Source organism: Cryptomeria japonica, chromosome 3 (genome assembly GCF_030272615.1).
Source record: "Cryptomeria japonica chromosome 3, Sugi_1.0, whole genome shotgun sequence".
NCBI classification, from domain to species: Eukaryota; Viridiplantae; Streptophyta; class Pinopsida; order Cupressales; family Cupressaceae; genus Cryptomeria; species Cryptomeria japonica.
In genome coordinates this window covers 842,745,024-842,758,494 of record NC_081407.1, presented here as the reverse complement: position 1 = coordinate 842,758,494, position 13,471 = coordinate 842,745,024, and positions in this window count along the sequence as shown.

Genomic DNA, 13,471 nt, shown 5'->3' with positions numbered 1-13,471 from the left:
AAGTGCTAATTAATAGTTATGTGCTGAAAATCCATGATGCTTGGTGACAATGTATACCCTCATATAAATGAGGGAACTTTTGTAACAATAAGGATCATTAGAGAAGAAGTAGAATATAGACTCAGGCTTACTATTGTACCATTTTGTGAACATACATAATATAATCAGTCGTCTTTCCTTTGTGTATGTGTTGTGGATTATTGCATCTTTCTGTAGGTAGTTGCTTGTGATATTATCTAAAGGAGATAAGGCTACTTGTGTTCTTCCAGTAAAACTCTATGTTTCATATTGTGGATTTGAATAAAAAATTTAGTTGTGAATATAGGTTTGTATATAGTGCGCCTGCATATTATCTCAACCATGGTGCACCTGCATATGTATATAGTTTTGTTTATATGTGGAAAGCTTGAGGTTCAATGTCAAACTTGGTTGCTCTAATACCATATGTAATATTCCATTAATTCTATACTTAAAGAAAATAAATTGTGATCTATATTAAGATAAATAATTGAGCATTTCAAAATAAAACATAACTACTTCAGTTGAAGGAGAAAACAAACTAAATGTTCTTCAACATAATAAGAATCTAACTAATTTATCTAAAAGGAAGGTAATATTTTAACGATAAAAAAAATTCAACAAATATTATTAAGCTAACCAATATGAGAAAGGGATTCAAATGGCAAGTTTCATTTTTGAGGGAAGAGATAAAGGTTCAGAGGTTACAATTCATTTAACTTTCCAACTGAAACTTTTTGTATCAAGCCTCGACATAGTTTGGAATAGGGAGAGCATCATCAAGGGCTTCTCCATTCAATCATAGACTTTCCAGTCTCTCATGCCCCTTCCAATTCAAAGAGGAAGCTTACAAAGATAGGACAAAGCTAGGTACAGTCATAAGTCAAGGCAAATACATAGTTGAAACTCAGTCCAAAATAGTGAAGAAGTGCAACAAATGACATGAGAAGTCTAAAGAAGTATTATAGAAATCATGAGTCAAGGATTAATCAAGAGACGTTTTGCATCCATGATACAATCTCAAACACACTTTTTATCATTCTCTTGGTGATTGTGCCCAATTGTGTATGTCTTCCTTATGTATGAAAATGGCATTTTGTAGCTTTCCACCAACGATGTATTTGAGATGTCTTTGATTTATATATGGCATGAGCTTAGTCGTAGAGTGAGACTAGGGAGTTGGACCATCTCAACCATGGTGCGCCTGCATATTTATATAGTTTTATGTATTCATTAAAAATTTTCATTTAATTTTAATCAACTAAAGAGCAATATTCATGACTTACAAGTAATAAAAAAAATTACAAGGATGAGGCATATTCATTACTTATAAGTAATAAAAAAACTTACAAGGATGAGGCATATTCATAACTTTTGCAGTCCTACCTTGGATATAAACACTAGAAGCAACTCATATTGTTCGTGTACAGACAAGACAATATGGGAGTTCATTATACCCAGCAACTTGTGGTGTTGTTGTTCGTGTTGGCTCTGTTGGACCCTGCAATTAAGATTCAATATTCATTATTCAATAAGATTAACTGTGCAACATAATGAAATATTGAAAAGTGTGTTATCATGTTGAGCTTCGCTTGGTTTTGAGAATAGTTTAATATTCTCTACTTAACAGGGCCAACCACGTGAAGGTGGAAGCTCATTTGGCCCCTCCCCCCCCCCTAACATCACTCAAAATTCCTCATTAACATCTTATAACATTCATTCATTCATTCATTCTACCATTAATAAAATATAACATTCATTCATTAATATCGCATAATGTTCATTAACATATAACATTGATTAACATTAGTTAACATGCAACATTTATCAATATTAATTAACACATATCATCCATAACCATTAATTAGCACATAATTACATTCACTAACACATAAAAATTAGTCATTATCAAATAAGTTAGATTACAATCATTTCTTCTTTGTTTTTTTCTTTGAAGCTATGAAAAGACTAAGTGGAACATTGGTTTCTTCATCATTTCTCCCCTCTGCAGATGTTCCGCGAACTACTCATAATCTCGATGTATGCCTAGTCCTATACCGAGGACAAGGACACTGAAGCGAAGGGGGGTCCTCTGCAATAACAAAGAAATGGGTTAAATTCAAAAAAAAAAAATTGTTGTTACAAGTATTTCATTAATTTAGAGAACATAATTGTTGTGCTCTTTACCTGATGGGGCCACATCATTTTGTGTAGCCTCAACCTCAACATGCTGAACACCCTCTAGATCATCTAGAGTTGAAATACTAAAGGTTACATTAATGTTGAACACCAATTGCAATCATATTTGTTTAAAGCAATAACAGTGGTCCTCTTTACCTAAGTGGGGAACATCGCGTTCTTGATGTTTTGTACCCAGATCATGCTCCACTTGCTCACCACCAACTACATGATCTAAAATATTAACAAAAATGGTTACATTAATTACTACTCTAATTACAAATTAAGATGTTTAATTGTATTAATAGCTAAATAAATAAATTTGAATAGCAAATGAATACCTCCACTACTAGGATGCACATCCGGACCTTCATGTGTAGGTGGTGTTTCACAATTAGCAAGCTACATTCCAATGACATGCACATTGTTATCATTGCTTGCTTATTTAAAACAAATATAGTCACTTTATGTTGGAACTCAACATCAATTAGATTATTGGTAAAGTATTCAATTTGAAACAACTTCCATTTAGCATATTTACCTGTGTGACAAATGCACTTGAATGTTGTGTATGCCTACTCAATTCTCGTAGCTGATCAGCCACGGCTGAATAGCCTTGCTGGTAGGTAGTTCTCTTGTCATCTTCTGTGGGTGCTCTATTGAATTCAGAGCCCTGTATTTTTGCTTGGTACCATGAATTTTGCTTGCATTGTTTGATAAAAAATAAAACATTTACAATTTATTAATATTTTGATTCAATATTTCGTATACATGAGATACTTACAATTCGTGCAACAAGTTTCATGTAACCACCAGAGCCGAGTTTGTGTTGCCCATGCTTTTCTTGCCTTGCCTTGGTTGCCTTTGATGTGTCACTCAATCTATAAAAAGTTTGAAATATGTTAGATTATATAAATATAAAGAGTAATTAATTAGTACATAATTACATTCTTAATAGTATCTCGTACCTTCTTCTGGCGTCTAGTGGTGTATTTCCTTTATTCCTTTCAATTTTCTCCTTGGCATCCAAAATTATGTCCTCCCACTCCCTCTCTGGAATCATGGGGGAATGCTCGTACTTTAGGTTCCTCTCCAAATGGGTCCTGTATTGGTCCCTCACATACTTTAGATATGTGCCAGCTTTTTCAAGGAGCTTGGTTTTGTCAAAGGTGTCATTTCCAAACCACAAAACCATTCGGTTTGTCAATTCATCTTTTGACCTTTTTTCTTGGTCATTCCACCTTTTAAAGCAAAAACAAACCTGTTAGATTCAGAAATGAACTAAAACTAAATTTATTACACTTCAAGAAATGGATCAAAGGAAAACTATTATAGAAATGATATGAAATCAAAAGTGGATTAGGGTTAGTTCACATATGATGTACCACCTTTTACGTATGGTGGGCCCAAATATCTACAATGCAATGTCACTAAGATGTTTATAGAAAATATCATTTCCTACGAAAAATTCATGGGATCATTAGTCCAAAATGAGTGATCATAAAGTAAATTACAATTAGAGTATATATAATAATAATTTTAAATACTTGGAACCTTTTATATCTTTAAGTGAATCATTTCGTCGTCGCTCACCACCAATGTGGCCTGCAAGGTTCCCGTACTAGCAATATGAGAAGATCCAAGAAATGATGGTATGTTATCAGCATTAGTCGCCTTTGGCACATCCTCATGTGCATCTCCTCCTACAAAAAATGAATCCACTATGAAATGGCATTAGAATTCAAGAAAGAACACTTGAAGGGAAATACACACATGACAAAAGATAGAGCAAAAGAGGGATCTACCAATAGTGGGCGGGCCAATATGACGTGCACTAGAGGATGTCTGCATGCTATGTGTTGCCAACATTGCAGTCGGAAATATAGGTGAGGGTAACCTCTGATGAGGCGGCATCGACATTTACATAGTAACATTGACAACACCTAAAGAATAATACATTAAATATATGAAAAGTGCACGAATTGTAAACAAGGATGAACTTTTATTTTGAAAATTGACAGTATCCAGTATGATGTGTTTTGGGTACTCAGTGTGATAAGCCAAGCAAGTGATAATACAAGAAAATCATCATCACCTGAAGATCCTGCAAGACCCTAATCATGGGAATGACTTTGATGAGGGCAGATAAATTGCTGTAAAAACAATACGTACATATTTTAGTTAATGACATAAAAGAGAATAAAATATAAACCATTATTGAACTTTTGTTATAATTAAAGCTTTCATTAATTCTTACTTGCAAGTTTTCTGCTATTTGAATCAATAATGTCACCCTCTCTCATATCTCATCAATGATAGGATGCATGGCTGCCAAAGCAACAATCTCTTTTCTAATTTTTATAAGAGGAATTTTAAAGAATTTCATAAGGTCTATGGGATCTTCAAGATCATCATCGCGTAACTCTAATGATTCCACATCCCTAGAAAGGTGCTCAGGTACTGCAACTCCCTTTCCCTTTCCTCGAACATTTGTCTGTGTCAAGAATATAATTAACAATAACAAAATTAATATAAATCACTAAAAAAAAGAACATAATAATGTAACAGTTTGCTTATATCTAATTTGTACAATTACAATGAGGTTTACCTGCTCGGTAGAAGTGTCGCAAGATACATCTCTATCTGGGATATGTGATGGATCCATGTTGGCCTGTGACAAAGAAAAAATATAAAAAATGTTAGAGAAATTAAACCAATAGACATCGCATATCTAATAAACAATCCAATTTCCATAAATAAACACTATTTAAAAATTGTCACATAAATAGTCACTCTTCCTATCTCCATCTCCATATTAAAAGGTGCATCATGAATTAATTATGTAATGGCATTAGAATTCAAAACATAATGAATTAATTATGTAAAAAAAATTCTATCAAGAATTCAATATTAAATAGATAATATACTAATTGCATACCTCATACATTTCATTCTTTATCATCATGAACATCAAGGTCATCATCATCATCATCATCATTATCATCATCATCATCATCATCATCATCATCATCATCATCATCATCATCATCATCATCATCATCATCTTCATCATCTTCGTCATCATCACCATCATCACCATCCTCACCATCACCATCACCATCACCATCACCATCACCATCACCATCACCATCACCATCACCATCACCATCATCATCATCATCATCATCATCATCATCATCATCGTCGTCATCTTGTTCTTCTTCTTCTTTTTCTTCTTGTTCTTCTTCATCGTCATTGAGAAACTGTCGATCGTGATCATCATCCACTTCATCTTCTACTTCTTTGGTATCTTCTTCTTTGGTATCTTCTTCTTCCATCACATTATACTTTATCGGCCTTCCTCTTGGATCATGTCTAACAACAAATGACCAACTCGGTTTATGTGGAACCTTTGAGTAAAATACTTGCTCACATTGGCTTGGAAGAACATAAGGCTCATCCCCAACTGGTTCAAATGACCTTGTATTTAGCATTATAAAACCATTATCATGTTCAATAACAGTTTTATTAGGATCATTTTTATTCAATCGTAGCATGTACCATTTGATGATGAACAAAACTAATTTGAAGGAATTAAAGTCAGACTAAAGTATATCATCCAAAATGCCATAGTATCGATTTTGAGACTATTGAGGATTAATGTCATTTCTCGATGAAATATTTGTCACCTCAAAGACTGCAGTGATGCCAGAATCACAAGTTTTCTTCGTGTCATCCAAATTTTTTATGCGAAATTTATGACCATTGCAGCACATAGCGTTGTGGTGTTTGACCTGCAATATGTCAAACATGTAAAATTTATTGCATTGTGAGTTGATAAACATATGGGTGATTAATAAATTTATACGTACTTGTTTATCTCTTAAACCATATGCTAAATCAATTTCCCTTTGCATAACATAGGAATCTCCATTACGATGTGCTTCTTTAACCAATGATGCCACACCTTCTCATGTTAACGTGCACCCAGAATGTTGAAAACATTCAATCCATACCGTCATCCAATCAAGATTGTTTGCAATATACAAATGTAGTGCATCCCACTCTCGACCAGCTATACAAAAAATAAATAGATGTCTTACAATCGATTTATTTTGAAGATTAAGAATTAATTAACTACAATAACATCTTATAATTACCTCTCACTTTCCTCAATCTACCTTTCCCCGTCAAGTACTACCTTCCCAACAATTTTCCCAACAATTTTCCCTTTTCAATATCCACACATTTATCCTAATTTCAACATCTTTAATTAATGCAATTCAATCTAAAGGGAAAGAAGAGTTTAGTTTATGGAACCAAGAATCTTATCAGAATCTAGATATATCAAGGATAGATCTATTAAATTCCATCTTTCCCTAATGTAATGGTCCCTAAGCAAAAAATAGAAGTTTTACTACATTTAATGGTGAAACCCTAATTTTTCACCATCAAATTTTGGTGAACTCGACTTTGTGCACCTTAATTTTTTATTTATGCTATTAAATATAATTTCTTATGCATTTCAAATTCAAATTTACATTTGTAAGTTTAATTTCTATTTGAATTACATACATTTAGAGGTTAAATTCACACAAACCTTAATTTTGAATTCTAAAATTGAACTTGTGGGTCACCTAATTTGGACTTATTATTTCAGCTCTAATTATTTATGTAATTTAAAATTCAAATTTCTACTCCCAAATCTCATTTTCAATTGGATTACATAAATTTAGAGGTTGCTTTTATAAAAACCCTGATTTATAATTGTAAAATTTACTTTTGGGTTGCATAAGTTTTTAAATCTATTTTTAGATCTGATATTTATAATATTTTATGATATGATTTGGAGGTATTTATCTTTGAAATTCACAAATCAATTTGCTTAATTAATCGGCTAATCAATCACTTTTACACAAATTTGCATTATTTAATCACACTTTTCAATTTCGAATTCAAATTTCCCCACTTTGTGAGTAGGTTTTGTTACCATTAATCCTACCAACAATATTCCATGAGAAGAAGTTGTAGAATTGAGGCTTCATAAGGTTTAATTACTAAGGAAATAGAGCCTAGAATTTTGATAACTTGTTTCATGAGAATGTTGTTGGTTCCTTTTTAACCCAACAAATGACGTCATTTATTCCAATTATTTTTGAAATTCTCATGATGTCAATGAATCACTAAGTAGGGTTTCCATTGACCAATTGGAGAATATTGACAATGAATTTGAAAATCTTTAATAATGGATGAGTGAACAATACTTGAAAAGTGAGGAAATTTGATTGATTGAAAGAATGACACTTCAAATTGATAAATTTGGTATTTGATTTGTTGTGTGGTCTTACTCATATTTTTAACACTAATATCATGCCTATTAAAAGTTATTTCTAATTCCTTTGTTACATTCAAACCACTAGTCAAGTCAATCATTTTATTCTTATGTCTACATTCTTTCCTATTGTGTCTACATTTACATTTTTATCATGACTAATTCAATACAAAATGTTAATCATACACATGTAAGTCAAGGGGGAAACTTTGTTAATCAAAAAAATTTTATACATCCTTATGTGAGTCTTTAATTGTGTCCCAATTATCTCCCACACCTACATATCATAGTGTTCCACCTCCTTATTCTCAACCTCAACCTAAATACAATAATGTCACTCCTCCATCTCAATATAATATGCCCAATTTCAATCAAATAATTGAAGAAATCATCAATAACTTAGCCAAAATTGTCTTATCCCTACAACAATAGTTGGTTTCCATTATCCAATCCAAGTTTAATGTACCCAAAATTGATGTAGAGAGCCCATTATTCGGCGACATTGTCCATGATGTCCCTCCTAAATATATCGATGTCGCTAAATTGGGTCCCTAAAATTGAAAAAGTGACCCCTTAACTCATGTTAAAATATTTCAAACTTTATGTAGTGACTTTCTTCATGACCAAAGACTTATAGCTAAGTTGTTTACTTGAACCTTTAGGGATAAAGCATTGTAATGGTATTGTTCTTTTCCTCCTTATTCTATCACATCATTTCAATAATTGGCCTTATTCTATCATATCATTTCAACAACTGGCTAATTCAATAATTTTACAATAATATTGGTCCTAATATTAATTTAACTGATTTAATTTATTGTAAGAAAGGTGTCAAAGAAAAAGTGACTACTTTTATTGGTAGATAAAAATTTGTATTCTCAAATTTCTTATCCTATGCTTGATCAATATTTTCAATGAATTTTTATTACTGATTTACAAAAAGACAATAGGAATAAGCTTCTATTTTATGAGTTTACTTCCTTTATGTAGTTATGCATAGTGCTTTATAATTATTAGCTTCAAGTGAGTCAATTTGAATAATCTCCTTCAATGGCTCCGGTTGATAAGAATGAGAGTGCTCAAAAATATTTTTATGGATTTTATACCAAAAAATAGATACATCAAGATCAATGAGAACGTCAATACCCAAGTGGCAGCCATGACATCAAGTGTGGCCAATTTATCAAAATACTTTAGAAAATAATTTACTCCTCTTTCTAAGTCTTTTCATAGAATAAAGACACAATTGATAAATAAAAATATATTGAAACCTCCTCCCATCAACCCAATTGATACCTCCAAACCTTTTCCACCTTACCATGACTCTAAATCCTTTTTCCCATATCATCGTCCACCTAGTCATGATACCGAGACGAGTTATACCTTACAAGTAGGATTCAAGACTTTATTGATAACAATATGATATCTATAGATGGTATGAATGAAAATGAGATTTTTTTTGTGTCTCCTCCTAATCAAAACCTCCATATCTTTACTCATCCTTTGCCTTCTCATCCTACTAATGTGGTCGAGTTTGAGCCTCTCACATATTCTCCTGATGACCTTGGCGTTGAGTTTAATAATATTGTGAATCTTGCAGACAAACCTACACCTCATACGAACACATATATTACCTTTGATCCTAGTGATATAATTTATGCACTTGATGTCCCACTAATTATCATTGCGAAGATCAAAGAAAAATTCTGATGAGGGGTGCTCAATAATCCAACATGTATTAAAAAGAGCTCTAGTGGAAAGTCTTTTTCCATTCATCATGATGCCTATACAAAGAAAGAAATAATCAAGTTTTTAGGGATAGGAAGAATAGTTGAGAGGCTCTAATAGCCACTATTATGATTATTATCAAGAAAAATATGATTTGTTATAAAAAATTTAAGCACTCTAGGACCCTCTCTCAGCTTTGGACTAGCTAGTGGCTAAAATCTGGTGTTTAGCTAATTCTCTGGTTAGATTTACATCCCCACCTATTGGTTTTATAAACTCAATCAAATGCGCCCCCCTCCACCAACTTGGGTTTGTTAAAATTGGACTTTGAGGACCCTTCTCAAGGAAACCCAAGTCTGGTAGGTGGGGGTGGTGTCATCTATGACCATAGGGTTAAATATATCTTAGCCTATTGGCCTATTTGGGCATGAAAACTTTTACTATGGTATTTCTATTATTAATGAAATAAGGCAAAATTGAATAATTATAGAAGTTATTTGAAAACACCATTCTCCTCGTCAAGAAAAAAGCCATTTTGAATCTGAAGTGTGAAGACATTGTGGCTGAGTATAAGGCCATCATTTATGGGATTTTTCATGTACACATTTACCATATGAGAAGGGAATGCAAACAATCTAGCTTCGTTATGATGGTTTTCTAGGAATTCAATAATCTGGATGAAAATCTATGATATTCCAGATTTGGTTCCCAAGGCAATATTTAAGGAAATAAAGATTCATAATGAATAATAATTCAAAGATAGCCTTTTTCATTATAGAAAGTATTTAAAGAGAATCTAGATAGTTATGTTGAAGGCATGCAATTTTTTGACCTAGCCATCACTGGGTTTTACATAATAGTATAACTTTTCTCAAGAAGATAAAAGGGTCCTGTGAGGAAGAATTCAAATGATTTTTCAAGTAAAAAGAAGGGTTTTATAGGTTACAAAGTGAGTATAATAGAGAAGAGATGCCTGGTATATGGAAAGATGTTACCCTTTTGCTGATGAAATTCATCACTCTGGATGGGCATTTTAAAAGATTTGATACCCAACTTTTCTCAAATTTTTCTTACTTCTTAGACAATAACTCTCACCTTGCTTTAAAACCTTCTAGTGGGTCTTGCTAAGTCCCCCTAGCCTTTCACCAAACCTAAATTTTGTGGTTGAGCTCTTTCGTTCCCTCATGTTGAAACCCAACCCCATTGTTGGCTCCAATTCTAAAGCTAGGCTTATCCCTACCCACTTTAATCCCATCAGAGAAGGGAAATGAAAGAACTCCCCTAATCTACCTCTTAAGGATGTGGACGTGCTAGAGTAAATGGAATAGGAAGTGTAGGAGTATTTTGGCTTGTCCAAAGATTTATAATTAGATTGGTCCCATATAGATTTTGAGGAAGTTGCCCCCTTTCTATTAGTTAGGAGATTCCCAATATTATAAATTGCTCTCCTAACTTTGACTAAAAGGTTTTAAACCTAGAAAAAAGTGTTGAGAAGGAATTGGTTATTAAATTACTTTAATGACAATTTGATGTGGTTATCAAGAAGATTAAAAAAGTTGAGGCCATGACTAAGGCATATAATAGGGCAAACAAATTGGCTATGGAGGAGAAGGACGAATAGGTTTAGGAAGCTGCAATAAATAAGACCAATAAATTAGAAAATTGGGATAAATTTGAGGGGATACTGAAAGACCTTAGTTAGAAGGTGTCTCAAAGAAATGAGGACAAGATTGTAATGGAGCTGAAGCAAAGTTAAGAGATGGTGAAAAAAAATTCAGCTTCCTTAAAATTTAATCAGGAGGAAATGTATTATAAGAAATCCAAATATAAGAGACATGCTTTGGCTCCCTCTGCTTTGATGGAGGCCTCTGCCTCTATGGTTAAAGATACTCATAACTATATGAAGGATTCTAACAAAAAATCTCTTTCTTTGATAAAGTTTTAGGTCTCTACAAAGGTTGGCAAGAGGGTAATGCCTTTGCCCAGTGGACCATCTCTTTATGTCTTCAGTGATTGGCTAGTTTGTGTTTTTTTTTTTTTTTGTGGTTCTATCCCTGGTCTACATCTATTGCTTGGTGGTACACTACTTTGTTTTGGTGTTTTTTCTTTGGCTAGGTGACACTTTCTTGCAGATCTGTAATGGTATGGGTCTAACCTACTTTTTTATAAATAAGGACATAACAAGAGAAGAATCATCTTTAAGCACACAACATCAAATTTTTGTACTAAGAAAAATATTATGATTACAATGAGTGGAATAATTCTTATGAAAATTTGAAAGAAACCCTACGTGAAAATCGTAAAGCAACATTAACTTATCTAGTGCCAACTATCACAATCCTAAAGAAGAAATAAAAAATATGTAAACTTAGCTCAGATGAGTATTGTAATTCAAGGATCTAATTAATTAAGCAATTACATATATTTTAATTTCTCCAACATTTATAAATTTATAATTCATGTGGTTGCCTAAAAGAGCATAACCCTTGTGATGCAATAGGTTTAAGTAGGATACCATTCACTACAAGAAATCTTTATGCATCAATATATAGTAGTAGATCATCAATAACATACATAGAAATAAAATAAAAGTACGAAAACAAATAAAATTTCTATGTAATTATTTCTCACAATTTCCAAACTTTTATGTTCGTTAAAGTCACTTTCCTTACCCAATTTTTATATTTTAATCAAAATTTAACTATTCATCACTTGCAATATTATATTTTAATAAATTTAAACTTACAAACTATTTAATTAACCTAGATTAAGTTAAGAAAATTTAACTTTTACTTATCATAGTATGTCCATAGATACACTTGTAAGATCAACTTGAGCTAACTTTTGCATAACAAATGTGAAGATGCGAGATTAATATAAGAGAGAGAAAACTATGCATTTTTATAATTTTCTAGTAAATTAAGTTCTAATATTAAATTATTTTCAAAAATAAATGACAACATATTTTAGATTAGTATACAATGCAGTGTCAATACTACACATAGAGTAAAATACATAGCATTATTATTTTGAAACATATATAAAATTCCAAATCTTTTACATTGAGAACCCTCTTTAAAATGTTGCTATGGTCATGATTTTATTTAGAGTGCAAAATACAAGCTATAATATTAGATTTTATGAATTTGTGAAATGTAATTAATTAAAAATAAAAATATGAATACAAATTTATAAGCATTATTTAATGAGTGTCCTCTAACTTTATTATTTCAAATATCTGTAATTCAATATTAAATATGAAAATAAAAAGTAGAATTAAATTTATATGAAGAAAATATGAAGAAAATATATAAAAAAAAAAAAAACTAAACTAGAGTTATATTCCGTGAAAGAAAATTAATGATGGAAAAAATGCACCCGTCTTCATTTTTCAATAAAATAAATTGCACGCTTTATTTATCTATACTTATTTCTATTTTATTGAGAAAATATATCCCTACTTATTGTCCAATGATTTTTCATATGGTGAGAAATGCTCCTCCACTGATTTCTTATCTGGTGAGAAATGCTCCTCCACTGATTTCTTATCAATAGTTTCTATAACAATTCTATTCAGGGATCTTTCCCATTGTATTTCTCATTGTATTATATTTATTATTTTTTATATATTGTCAAAAATAAACTAGAAAAAATGGAAAATACAATAAACTTCCAAAAACATTTTTCATTGGTCAAAGAATTTGAATTTATAAACAATCAACAGTTTGTATAAGAATTCTAGCCAAGGATCTTTTAGAGGAAGAGGATAAAATAGATAGAGAGATATAGAGTGAGAGATAAAGATATAGAGACAGGGAGATAAAGAGGTCTATGGAGGAATATGGAGAGCCAAAGAGATATATAGATAGTGAGATAAAGTGATAGAGATATAGAGATATAAGGAGACACAGAGAGAGGGAGAGATGGAGAGAGATACAAAGATTGATATATAGATATATAAAGAGAACTAGAGAAGACAAATAGATATGAAGGGAGAGGAAGAGAAATAAGGGGAGATAGAGAAAGAGATAGATATATAGAAGAAGATAAAGGGAGAGAGAGGTAATGATAAAGAGATAGATAGGGGGATACAAAGGGAATGAGGGAGGGAGAGATAGGGAGAAATAGAGAGAGAGGGAGAGATGTATATAGAGAGAAATATAAAGAACTGAAGAGGGATAAAGAAAGAGATAGGGATAGAGAAATGGATAGAGA